Genomic DNA, 14,103 nt, shown 5'->3' with positions numbered 1-14,103 from the left:
AAAATGAAAAGGCTGCTGCCCCTGCCTGGGGTAGGTGTGCTTGGCTGGGGCACAGGCAGCAGGCAGTGCCAGCAGGAGGGTGCCCATCCCAAGGATGCCCATCCCAAGGGCTCAGGCTCTGATTTCAGCGTGTGCCTGGTGGCTCTGAGCTGCTCCTTGTCCTGGCTGCTCACCCTGAGGGCTCAGGGTGCTTGGCAGGGCTCAGGACCTGCTGTGCTCTGCTAACAGGGCTCACACTTGGCACGTTGGAAAGTTCACCAGCAAATGCCTGAAGTAATAGGTTATCACAGACATGTTGGCAAGCTGATGGTGCAAATATGTGACTAGAAATGAATCATCCCCAAGGCCATAGCCAAAGCTACATGTAAATGGCCCTATTTTGCTGTCATTTATGTAGGACTTAGGTTTCATAGAACATTTTGGCATTTCATACAAATATGTCATAGAATTTATAAGAAAATTGTATTCTTCCTTTCCAAAAACAGCACACAGCTCAGCAGACTGGCGGGCACGAAAGAGGCTGAATTCCTAGAAATAGGGTGGAGATCAAGTTAAAGGAGCAGACTTTGCCAAAACAAGCAACTTCAGCATAGTCTTCCCTTCCAAGAATGAACAGAAGCCAAAAGAGGAGGGCAGACTCAGTGTGTGCCACCATTTAGACACTTAAGCTCCTTAGTTTTGTCACATCTCTGTTACCTAAATTAATGCTAATCATAATAATCCATGGAAATCACAGGATGTAGGAGTTATAAATGCCTAGACTGATAGATTTTCAAACATACATCAGGTTTTCTTTAATAGGCCAATTTTTCTGTAATAGTGTACTCCATTTTCATGCAATCTTATTTCCAGTCCATAGTTCTTGGTGATGCAGTATTTATTGCCTGAGCACAGGTCCAGATCTTATTACTGGATGTAAAAGTCCTGAGGCTGTTGTTCTCTCCTGGGACCCAAAAGGTCTGGATTTCATTCCCAGTTCATTTCCTGGGTCAGCCTGAGCAACCATTTATTAAATATTCCATCTCTTTAAGTCCTTATGGATATGGCTGGGATAACAGAAGTCCCAGGAAGGATGGGAGGCTAAGTAAATTAATTCTGTGTTCAGATGCTATGCTAATGGACCACATAGGTAGATACATTAAAAAAAGACATTGTTCTTGTGCTTTTTACCTAAGTAAATTAAGTTCTGTGGTTTTCTTGTTCTATACAAATTTTGCTAAAAGTCCCCAGATATTCTGGATTATTCTATAGATACATAGATAGCTAATTAGAAAAAACAACAAAACAAACCACCTGATGCTCTCTTTCTTTAATCTCACACCACCATTTAGCTCATGGATTTCTTCTACCTTTTTACCTGAATGTTAATTTTTCTTATTAACAAAATCAAATAAAATGAGAAATACTGGTCACAAGCAGCAACTTTTTTAAATGGGAAAAATCAGATAGGGATGAACTTTATTTTTTTATCCCTGCTCATACTTGTCCCATCCATGTGATAACCCAACTTCCCTCAACATTAAAAATGTTCTTGAGTAAGAATAGCAATTTAGTTCAGCTGAAGGGCAGGTAAATGAAAGGTTAGCTGAGTTGGTGTAAGATAGGATGCTGTTCCATTTAAGTGACTATTAACAGCATAGGTTGTGTTTCCTAGCTATGGCTGGCCTGATTAGAAAGAGAATTCAGGACATGAAAAGAAAATAAGGAAGAAGTAAACAAACCCATCATTTTCGTAACCCAAGTAGGCTGAGCACAGGAGTGACGCATCCAGTCAGCACTGCTTATGCCTTGCTGCTAACTATATAATCCCTGTAAATATTTATAATGCAGCTATTATCAGTGTAAACAGGCAGCTTAGTCACATGTTGACCCATAATGAAAAGTGACATTGAGATCTTTCTTTTGCTCCACAGTGCAAGGTTTAAACAGGTTTTAGGAGCAGTAGAGCAGGTCTCAGAATACTCATTTTTCTGAAGTTTGTACTGAGTCTTTTCAGCATGAAATAACTGTGAAGAAACAGCCTACTGTGGAATGCCTGGATGCAAATTCAATCCATATCTGCAGGATGTTTTTTTTAATTAATGCTGGGAATCTGGTACCAGAATATTTGAATCATTGTTTGTGTTAATCTTAGTGGAACTAGTTAGGGCTGGCCTACAAATGTAGGAAGAGTGTCAAAGCATAGTTAGAGTAAAAGAACTCTGATTTTCCTAGACTGTAGTACATGAAAGTGTTTACAAAAAGTAGAAGAGAGAAGCAGTAACACATAATTTGATAAAAGGAGTACTGAGTCTAGGTCTAGGGTCCCCAACACAGAATGGACATGGAGGTGTTGGTTAATCTGAAAACTGCAATTCTGAATTTGTAGGCTCTGTCAAAGCATTATTTAATTATTTTCATTTGTCATTCTGTTTTTAAAGCATTTGCTAGAAATTACAAAGCTGCTAGAAAGGAGAAAAGACAATTCAAGTAAGATGAAAGTGAAGTATTTGAGCATTTTGAGCATAGAAAAGAATGTATCAATTTTAATCGAGCTAAGTAAAACTCCTGAATATCACCCAACCTGGGTGTTGTCTTTTGTAGCTGGGTGTTAGGCATCTCAGGAGAAGTAGCACTCCAACTTGGCAAAACAGAAGCATCTTCCTTGCAAATATGTGTGGAGGGTGGTGAGATGCTGGCACGGGTTGCCTAGAGCAGCTGTGGATGCCCATCCCTGGAAGTGGTCATGGCCAGGTTGGATGGGGCTTTGAGCAACCTGGTGTAGTGGGAGGTGTCCCTACCCATGGCAAGAGGGTTGGAATTAGATGATCTTTAAGGTCCCTTCCAACCCTTGCTGTTCTATGACTCTGTGATATTTTGTTTGGTCAGCTGCTGTAGATGGGGAAAATAGACTGTGTCAGGTGCATAAGGCTTTATTCAGATCTTAAATTAAAGCAATGGTGTTCAAAGTTAAACAAAAAATTGAGGATTTTTTTTTCTAGATTAACTATAGTGAAATAACTGTCAGCAGTTATTCACACCAGTGGAAATAACTGGTGATTCTGCTGGGGATGATGCTCGTGGTTTTGGTTTTTTTATGGGTATGGATAAGATCTAAGTGTCAGTCCTTAGCTTGGCTTCAAACAGCAAATTTCACTCCTGTTTCTGTGGCAGTGCTGTTGTAGCTGTAATGGACAGATAGAGAAGTGTGGCCTGATTAGAAAGAGAATTCAGGACTTTAAAAGAAAATAAGGAAGAAGTAAACAAAAACATCATTTTCGTAACCCAAGTAGGCTGAGCACAGGAGTGACACATCCAGTCAGCACTGCAGACAGGTGTAGTTCCTCTCATCAGTGGCACCAACAAATACAGTTCCAAGCCCTCCTCCAGATCTGGGGTTTTGTGGGGGATGTTTTCCTCCTCTACTTCTGTGGCTGCCTCTCACAACAAGAGAGAGAGCTGGGCTGCCACAGTGGCAGTCACTGTGCAAACAGCTGCAACCAGTTGCTGTCCTATTTTCCATTCTGCTGGAGATGAGTGGCTGTCAATCCTGTGCTGACAGAGCTTTCTCATTTTTCCTGAAACAAGCCCACGAGGCCAGGGGCTTGAGATCAGTCTAGGGCTGTCTCCAAGGGTTGAATGGGGCTGGAGAGGAACAATGCTCATTACTCCCTGCACACAGGGAGGAGGCAGCACAGCTTCCAGCTACAGGTAATATTGCCCTGGGCCTGAATCCTATGCTTCAAAGGCCACCTGTGGAAAAAAGCAGAGGTTAGGGCTGAGGACTTGGGATTGACATGGAATGAGCACCAACAAGGCCATGAAGATAGTGCTTGGCCATCTGCATGGGTGTTTATGCAAACTTTCTAGGATTTGTTCAGGTTTCTGGGGATCTTCCAGCTTTCTAGGGAGAAGGTCAAGTTTTTCAGCCACTAGTGAGATGAGCCCTCCTACTTCCCAGAATCAAAGAATTCCCATGGATTTTGCCCTGGAGGCCTCTTTCTCTTCTCCTAAAAGCTTGTGAGAGTCTATTTGCAGCTTTTTCTTTCAGGGGCTGAATAATACATATTTCTACTACCTGTCCGTTTGATTACTCGTTCTGTATTTTAATTTTGAGCTATGTCCAACAAGGTTGAGAAATGCATGTTTTAATTACTTTCCTTGTTCTCTTTACTGCCTTTCCATCTGTAAAATAATTATTTCTGGCAGCTTTTTGGCTTTTGGCATCACAGAGTACCTAGATCAGTTAAAACAAGGTGACTCAGCACTCTGTGCAGCTGCTTGTGAAGGGTTCAGCCAGACCTTTACTTGATTGATGACCACTGGCCTATTCTCAAGATAAATTCATGCTGGATTTTGCCCAATGGCTACAGAGTGGGCACTCCAGGGAATTTAATAGGATTTTGTGGGTGAAACTTGAACTTGAAATGACTTTTCTTTGAGATCTCTTTACTTAGTGTTTGCTTGTTTGAAGGTAATACCACTGATAAGGAGGAAAAACCAGTCAAAAATGTCAAGAGAAATAGATTCATGAGTTGTCTTTCCCCCTCTTGTTTGTGTATTAAAGCCAGTTGTCTCTCAGGGTCTGCCATATCATCTTTCCTCTATCTTGGGCCAGGTCCCTCTGGTAGATGGGAGCTCAGGAGATGACAGCATGAATCTGTGTGGTGCCTTTCAGCAGTGGCATTTGTGACATGGGGGATTTGGCAGCAAGCATGAGTCCCCCCCTTCTGCCCCTGCCAAAGTTGCTTTCCTCAGTGGTGACTGCCATATCCACATTGTTATTGATTACCTAATATGTATATGAGCATGTTTTCAGTTGATTTCCTGAAAAAATTAATATGTGGTGTTTTACTTGCCTGTTGTCCTCCCTGAGTAATTGCTGAATCAAGTGACCTGTTTCGGTCTCACCTGCCAAATCAGACATGGGAATGGGCTGCCCAGGGAAGTAGTGGATTCTCCGTGTCTGGAGATCTTTCCAAAGAGCCTGGATGTGGCACTGAGTGCCATGGGCTGGGAACCACGGGGGGAGTGGATCAAGGGTTGGACTTGATGATCTCTGAGGTCCCTTCCAACCCAGCCAATTCTATGATTCTATGTGTGAGTTACTCATGGGCTGCAGGTCCACCACCTTCTGTAGCTGCCACTCCTGGTTGGTCTTTTTTGGGAGGGCAGCTGCTCTGTGCCATATGATGAGAACAGCCAAATCCCAGAGCTGGGTTCAGGTACAGGAGACTTGGGAAAAAATATCAGATTTGTTTACCAGGCCTGACCAGCACTGGTCATTTCTAGCAATGCCCTCTCAGCAGCTGAGGGTCTGAGCATTGGTGGTTTTGTGAGCAAGCTCACACAGCTTTACCTGTCCATACCATATAGTGGTTCTTTTCCAGACAGCAGGAAAAACTGAGAGGGGCAGAGACTTGAGAGAGACTTAAACCATTGGGTTGGAAATGGGAAGCATTGGGTTGGTAACGGGAAGCATTGGGTTGGAAATGGGAGAGAGGTAAACAAGCTGTAATCAAGGAATATGGCAGAGAGCTGACAGTATTATGATTGAACCTGCTATTCAGAACAGGCAATAAATTTTTCTGCTGTTCATGACCTCTACAGTTATATAAGAATTTGGACACCTGTCTTGATGCACCATTGGGGGATGGGTGTTGAAATACTTTGGAAAAAAAGAATCTATCAACTATATCATTCATGCAGTATTTGAGTACTTCGGTTGGTGTATCAGAAGTGGTGCTCTGAAGGAGTCATATGTGATTCTGCAAACCCCAGGTTCATTTGCAGATGGAGAAGAAATAAATGGATGTGTGCATGAAAAAGCCAATATAGTGAAATGAAGAAAGCAGCAGAGAACAAAACACAACCTGTGTTTTTAGAGTATCTGTCAATCTCAAGTAATAATAAATAAGTAAACAGAACCTTTAATTCACACAAGTTAATCCTTTTCAGGGCTGAATTAACTAAAGCATATCTCTATGAAATAACCTTCATTATATAAATCAGTGTGCTGATGGATTACTGAGCTTGCAGCCAAAAAAACTGCACCACCATAGGTGTGAAGTTTACTGATCATCTAATAAATTGATAACTTTGAAGCCTAGTTGTGACAATTTAAATGTCATCACTATTAAATAAGTTGCCAAAATGCAAACAACCATCCTAAGTCATTAAAATGTAATTATAAAGGACAGCTGGGTCTGCAAGCAGGCTGGGCTGTGGGGACTCATAATGGGGAAAAATATGAAACTTTCACACAAACAGAATGAGAGTGCTGCATGTGCCAGCAACAGGAACTTGTATTCTGGGCATCTGCAGTAACCAGTCCTCACAGGAGGTTGGAATTACTGAGGTGGACGTGAGAGTCAGTGACAGTAAATGGCTGCACCTTCTCTCTGCCATCTATGACGAGTCCTTTTGCTTATTAACAGAGTGGGTTTTGCTAATGAGAGGCAGATAGGCTGGGTGGCACTTACAGTCCAATAGAAGTGACTATGAAGTGGGACTAAATTTGATGTGTTGTGGAAAGACAGCACAGGTTTTGTGAGCCCTGTTTTGAGAACCAGATGGACTCTAAGTGATAATGAAGGTTTGCTTTTTGGCTGAGGGTAATAGAAAGAAACATTCCTGTCAGGCTTTGGTGCATGGTCCCAATATGTTTGAGGGCTGCATTTAGTCATATCGATGACTAAGTTATTGAACTTTATTTTTTGTTTTTTGTTTTTTTTTTTCTAATACGTATTTACTTGATACTTGGAAATGGACATAATGCAGACAAGAAAACTGGTGTCCCTGCTTAGGGCCTGCAGCTCCTGCTACGTGTGGTATAGCTCTAATTTGACACTGGTTTCAGCTACACCCCAGTTGACTCTGTCTGCTCTAAGCTAAGCTGACTGCTTTTACTGCTGATACCCACAGTGGAAATGGCAGAACAAGCTAGAACTGTGATAGTGCTTTGTTAAAATAGTAACCCCAAAGGCCCCCCAGTCTTTTGGTGTATTATTTAGATGTATTATGGAGCTACAACAGCTGCTACCTCCCATAATTAAGCCCCATTTTCCTTAAATGTGGCAGAAGGGGTGAAACAAGTGAGAATTGCTGGTAGCTGGTAAAATTCTAAAAGAAGCATCTTATGTATCTTAATGCATATAAGAACTCAAGTATTGGATAGTTACTTTTTGAGTCTTAAAAACCTAAATAGATTTTTTTTTAAAGTATGAATGCTAGCCTATTAATTGAAATGGGTGATTTTTTTTTTCTGTACATCCAGCCTCCTGCACATAATTCTCAGAAAAACCAATGAATATATTGCAAATAATTCCAAGGTGTGTGTTAACTGATTGGTATTCCTACAATATTTAGACATCAAATTCTCCATGTATCTTTTTCTGCTATGAAGGAAAATCTTGTGGTGTCTCGGAACATTCACTGTGATGAAAAACTTGTTCTTTTATTCCCACTAAGAAAAGTGTGCTGTGTTCAAACCATTCGTTTCCTTCCTTTTGTATCCTTGGAAATGATATAACAGTAATTAGCCACCTTTCAGTTTTGTAAATTGTGACTTTTGGTTTACAGGGAGAATTAGTTGATAAAATGTTTAGAGAAACATATAAGATGATGAATTGTTTCTAATGAACAGACTGGTTTTGGATCCAAATGGAAAGCCAATTTGGGAAAGACTTTTTTTTTTCTTTTTAATGCAAAAGGCTACAGCTTCTCAACAGACTGTATCCTTTTTTGGGGGGGGGCAGATTTAGACTGCCCTACTCAAAAGCATAAAGAAGCCTCAGTCTATCAACAGCAGAAATGGGACACTAACCTGCCAACACAGGGGAATGAATAAATGGAAGAACAATAAAAGCCAGTAAAGTGGGAAACCTCACACAGTGTGAATTATTTCCTTTATAGCGTAAGCAAAAATGTCTGCTGTTTGTTCCACGCAGCTACACTAAGGATGAATAAATTTTTGTCACCAATGCTGTTCTGAAAAGCATGCAAATTCCAGAGATCACACTGGCTAATGAGTGGAAGGGTTATTTTGAGAGGAAAAATAAGCTTTCCTGTATTTTCCATTCATGTCCTCCCAACGTGAGATGACAATTTAGTGCAGGTTTAGGAAATGAAAATAAAATGTTAGCTTTCCAGGTGCACTGGAGAGGTTTTGAGATTAATTTAGCAAAGGTGAAGCTCCATGGTATTTCTCAGTGCGCAGTGAGAGCTGGCAAGATGACATTGTAAAATATCCTTGGTAATAGTCAGTTAGAAAGTCTGCAGGGGATAAGGTCAGAGAAAGGTTAGCAGCTGACATCAAATCAGAAGCCAGATGTGCTGACCCTTAATCATGGGCTTTTGCAAGCTTTTTCAGACTGCAATTCAGCATAACATTATTGAATTCACCTTTAGATTAAGCTGGTCTGCCTTGACATATACAAGCCTATATGCAAGTTAATGTCTGTGTCATCCACTTAATTATGCAAGCTTTGATAAGAGATCAGGGAGGTGACCTCTGCAAGCACTACTTTTCAAGGGTTTTAACCATTTCCATTTTAAACGAACAAAAAGTGGCACTCCCCATTTAGGTCATGTGGGATCATTTATTTTCAGCAATCAAATTAAACCTGGGGATAATAATCTGCAACGTGTTGGGGTTTTTTCTTGCAAGAATATTTAGGACTATTTAACTCAGCACTGTGGTAAAATTCATCTGCTCGTATACTGGTACAAAATCTTTGGCTTTGTAGAGAAACCCTTCGTAGAGACAGTTGTCCCAGCAAAGGCAGAGCTATTAAATTTAAGCATAGTCAGAAATTTATCAAGGATTGAAATATCTCAGGAAAAAAAAAAATTACTTTCATATAGGTCAGGACATGAGTAAGATTATATGTGCAAACCTTACCTATTCCTTGTTGCTTATGTATGAATCTGCAGTCTTTGTTTGTGAGGGCAAACCTGGGGAGATCCTAAGTGAGAAAATAGTGGAATTGCTCTGTATTTCCTTGAAATCTGGTCTTTGAACTGAGCTCTCAAAGGATAACAAGATATGATTCCTGCAGGGAATAGTGTCTTGTGTAAAAACTACAGAGACTGGGAAAACCTCAGTTTTGTGTTCTGCACCTCAGCCCTTGATGCTACAGCTTTAGTTCTGGCTTTCTTGAAACATAGGATGCAGAATCAAGTGCGTGGTCCTGCCTGTCTGTGCACTGGGATGAGCAGCACATCTCCTGATCATGCTGCTCTTACATGAAGAGAAGCCCTGACAATCAAATATAAGCAGTGTATTTTACCAGTTGTTGCCCCCCTGCTACTAGATCTTATAATTATTCTAATTTTCCCAGATTTTAAAGTTGAGCTCTGCTGGCTCCTTTCAGTTTACCTAAATCCATCAATAAATGTTTTCTTTCTGTCTATATCAGAAAAAAAAAAAAAAAGCAGATGTTATCCACTGCAAGTCTCTCCTCTCCATAGCTGCTCTCATGTCTCGAGTGAAAAACAGATGCTCTCTGTACTTTAGTGTAAACACCAGCATGTAAATTTGTCTAAGGAGACCATGGAAACAGGGTGCTCACAGACTCTCTATTTTCCTGCACTGTATGGCACAGCCACTGTGTTCCTGCTATCTTCTGGCTACTAATAATTCCCAGTAATGCTTTGTAAAGAAATAATCCAATGCGTGTAATAACATAATAGAGGAGCAGGATGTATTTATGTAAATTAACTAAAACATCCTCCAGAATTACTGGATCAAAGTGGTTAGAAAAGCCAGCAGAGGGTAACAGGCAGGGAGATCTGGCTTTCTGCAGAGGCTGTTCAAGGGCTGGAGCTGCTGCAGCACTGCACGTGCCAAAGACATGCAAAAAAATTTTCAGCAAAAATAATGCAAAATAATTTTCAAATAATTTTCTAATTTTTCTAGAAAATCACCTGATATAAGTAGCTCTAGAGCAAGATGTTTTACTGATGCATTTAGCTTACTAATGCTATTATTTAATAGTTGTGTGTGTGGTTGTATGTGAATATGTAGCAAAAGAAAATACATTTTCTTTATTAGCATTACGAGCCACTCATTAGCATTTTCATAAGCAACCTTTCTTGCAACAGACTTTCTTTGAAATTAATGACAATTAGGAAACTGAATTTCTTTGAAGAGATGGCTTTTGGTGCTCAAAGTTAACTAAAGTTGTTCTTTGAAGAATACAGATTTTTCAGCTCAGTGTTTTCTTTAAATCTATAGCAGCAGGCTGTGAAAAAGGTAGGAATCTTGTTCTGTGCTACCTCCATCATGCTGTGTTGGGTTTTTGGGTTGTTGTTTTCTAATTTTATCACACACACTAAGGACACCAGATGCCATTTAGTTTAACTTGGCTTATTTTTTGAGAGAAGCAATCACTGTTGACAATCATAACAGCTAGTCTGGATTTTCCTATTTATAATTATAGCTGTATTTGTATGGTTTGTTAAGATGCAGATCTTGGGGTGAGTACAGGTCCTATCTGAGAAACAGGAGAGAATGCAGGAGTCCAAGAAGACTCACAGAGCAGAGCCCATTTGTCCTAATTGCATAACTTCTGTACGTTGGCTGTGATGTGATATAGATCTTCTAAAACAGCTACTGGAATTAAAAAAAAAAATACAGATTTTCTTGATAAACATCTGTGCATAAATCAGTGTTTCCTTTTCTTTCTATATATACTACACTACCTTTTCTGCTGGAATATTTTCACTGAATGGTTTACCTTGGGCCTGGAATTAACAGCAGTTTGGATCTCCTTAGTTTCCTATTGAAACAAGTTGAACTGATATGCAGAAAAAATATTTTTAATATCAAAAAATGAGCTTGATAATTGTTTTATGGCTAGATCAGTGCTGTACTTTGACAGGCTCTTTTCTATCTTTCTGATACACAGACAGGACATATTTCTTGATTATTAAGCTCCCAAAAACCTCAAAAGAATTTTTGAAAGGAAGTTCCAGTATCTCCTAAATAGCAATTCTTCAAAGCACTTGCTAGCAACAACTATGTATTTGAGAGATTGATTTATGGATAAATGTACACACCAGTCTGCTAAACAACTTGTAGTTGCATACATTCAAGTTGCCTGCTTTGCTCATAAAAGATGAAACTTTGGACCTTCTCTATGGCAGTTCTAAAGTTGTCTCAAATTCCAACAACCTCAAATGGAGAATTCAAGATGAAAACCCCATTTTTTAGACAAATGTCTAGATCTTAGAGTATTTCAGTAATTTAATCCATGTACAATTCTACAAAAATTGAAAGGAAAAAAAAATCTTTGAAATTTTAGCCTACAAGATAAAACTGCTGATTTTGTGGGAACAGCATCTGATTTTCCTGCTCAAATCTAAAACATTTGACATATTAAAACGTAAAAAGAAATAATGTTTTAAAAAGACAGATAAGCTTAATATTTCTTCACAGATTATTTTTATTGCTTATCTGTATTTTTTTAAAGTAGCTGTTACCATTACTAAGTCCTCCATAAAATAAAACAGCTTCCAGTGATAGAAGTCCTGTTGATAATTTCCATATTATTTGTCATTCCTGAACTTCAAACCCCCAAACCCTGTTCCTTCACAATTAGCTATTCCGTGCTCTGGAATCCCATCTCTATTTCTAATACAGAAAATCAGGATTTCTAACCACCTCTTGGGAGTGACCAAGACATTTAAATGCTTAGAGGCAGGTGCTCAGTCCTGGGTCACTGAGGCTGTTTCAGATGCTCAGCATCTCTGAAGGTTTTGTGGGACTGGTGGGTTTTGTCCATGAAGGACCCTGGACCTTCTGGAGCAGTACCTGGCCTGGTTTCTCTCTGCTGAGGCTATAAAATATTTTCAGGAACCAGGAATTTTTGAGAATGTTCTTGCTCGTGACCTAATAATTAAATCCGACCTTATTTAAGTAATAATAGTAATGATGTTCTGAGTAAGTAGCATTTATTAACTTCCATTAGGCTGAGACCATTTTCTTCATTGATGTCCCCAGAAATGACTGTTCTAATTAGGCACCGAAGTGGTAATTACTGTGCTAACATTTTACATGCATGTGGTGCCTTTTGTTTTTTTTGTAGCAAACCTGCACTAAAGGGGAGTTGAGAGAAATGAATGGATTTTGACTAGACTATTCAGAGCAGGCTAGAAAAGAAACACCTGAACAGCAGTAAAAAAAATAAATAATTTGAGTTTCATGCAGACAGAACTCTTAAGTGATTGGATTTTATCTGAGATTTCCTGAATTTGTCTTCTGCCTGAACTCAGTCGTGGAAAGTTTGAGTCCTGCAAGTACAAAGAAAATAGGATCATGTGAAAATGGGATTTAAATTCTTCCAGTGCCTTCCTTTGCATAGTAAAATGTATGAATTTGTAGGTATACTTACTCATAGGTGAACCCTTTTAGTGCTTGATACATACACCCCCTCATCCACCCTGAAAATCCTCCCCAAATGCAGATCAAAATCTTTTGCAACTGAGGCAAACTAAACCAAGGCATAGTAATTAACACCTGTAAGTGTGCTTGTGCTGTGTTTTTATATTTAAAGCTTAAAGAGGCTCTTTGGAAAACTGTAGCTAATGATCTGCACTTGAATCAGCTACAGGTGCATCAAGAAATCAAGGGGGAAAACAGCCTGAACATATCTACTGTACAACTTCTTGATCCCTGGTGTAAGGCCTCCTTATGGAGGTAATGGTTAAAAATGTTGAGCAGAAATCTGCAAATAAGAAGAGGGAGCAGGTGAAGACTGTGTCCAGTAAAGATGAGTCCACCTCAGACCATCCTAGAAAGGCCAATTGCTATGGAAGGCACCAAAATTCCATTTTCTGGGCTGTTGATTCCCATACACAAAGGGGTTTTGCATGAAAGGTGTAATGAAAAAGACAAATAATGAAACTGCTACATCACTGGTGCACTCAGACACAAACACGTGGGTATTTTCTGGGTCTCATCCCAGACACTGATGAGGTTGTATGGTTTAGGGAAGAGGTGTGGGATCCTAAGCAAGTCATTTAATTCGTACTTTGACTCATTCCCTGTCCAATAGCTCTTCTTAAAATAATCCTCACTGCAGTAACTTACAAGGATATTTGGCAGGTTTCTAAATTTTCCTGTTTGAATAATGTAGAATTAATCACTGTTTACAAATCTGTTTCTTAAATGTAAAACATTTTATTTTACAAATGTGTCTATGCACATCCTTGGATGCATTAAACTATTTCATCTTTTTTTTGTTGTTGTTGTTGGGGTTTTTTTGTTTGGTTGGTTGTTTTTTTGGGTTGTTTTGTTTTGTTTTTTAATTTGGTGTATTAAAACAGCACAATGCAATTACTGTTGAAAAATGGGAGAGGATGTCCTGACTTGCACTGCTTCATCCTTTTTTAAGCTCTAACTCTGGAAACTACTCAGTCTGGACTTGATGCTGCTCTCATACTCTATGCCATGCAGAGTCCAGATTAGTGAGGTACATGCTGTTTGTGCTTTGGAATCCCAGCATTGCTTTATTCTGACAAAACCTTCTCACAGCTGGAATTAAGGGACCATATCTCGTAATGAAAAGAAAAACCAACTCACTAAGCAGTGTATACAACAGGAATAGGGATTTACTAGAACACAAGTTCCAAAAGTTGTCCGATCAAAGGTAATGGTGCAGTATTGCCAGGATAATCCCCAAAAGGCATTACATGCAGTCTAATACTCTAAGTATTTGTAAATATTAAAGTTTTTGTGATGGACTGGTTTTGGTTCTTGATGTCTGGGCAGTGAAGTTTAGCAGATTGTGCTTTCCCATCAAGAAGCTGAACCATTGGAATATTAAGAATTTTTCAACTGGAATACAGTAGAGTAACTTAAATTACGTTGTATGTGCTGTGACAATGAATTTACATTCAACTGAGTCTAAAATCTAGCTCTGCAGTCCCCTTCAACTGAGGATGTAATGTTGTTAATGTAAATTTTGAGTCAAAAAATGGTTGACAAGTAACAGTTCTTCTTACAGAACTCTCATACTAGAGGAGGCTGTGCACAGCCCAGCTTATGGATGCAAACACAAAGTGTGAAGAGTTATCAATGAACTCTTACAGGATTGAGTAAAATTAATCTTAAAAAAAGCA

This window comes from Calypte anna, chromosome 9, assembly GCF_003957555.1.
Source record: "Calypte anna isolate BGI_N300 chromosome 9, bCalAnn1_v1.p, whole genome shotgun sequence".
NCBI classification, from domain to species: Eukaryota; Metazoa; Chordata; class Aves; order Apodiformes; family Trochilidae; genus Calypte; species Calypte anna.
This window is presented reverse-complemented; position numbering follows the sequence as displayed.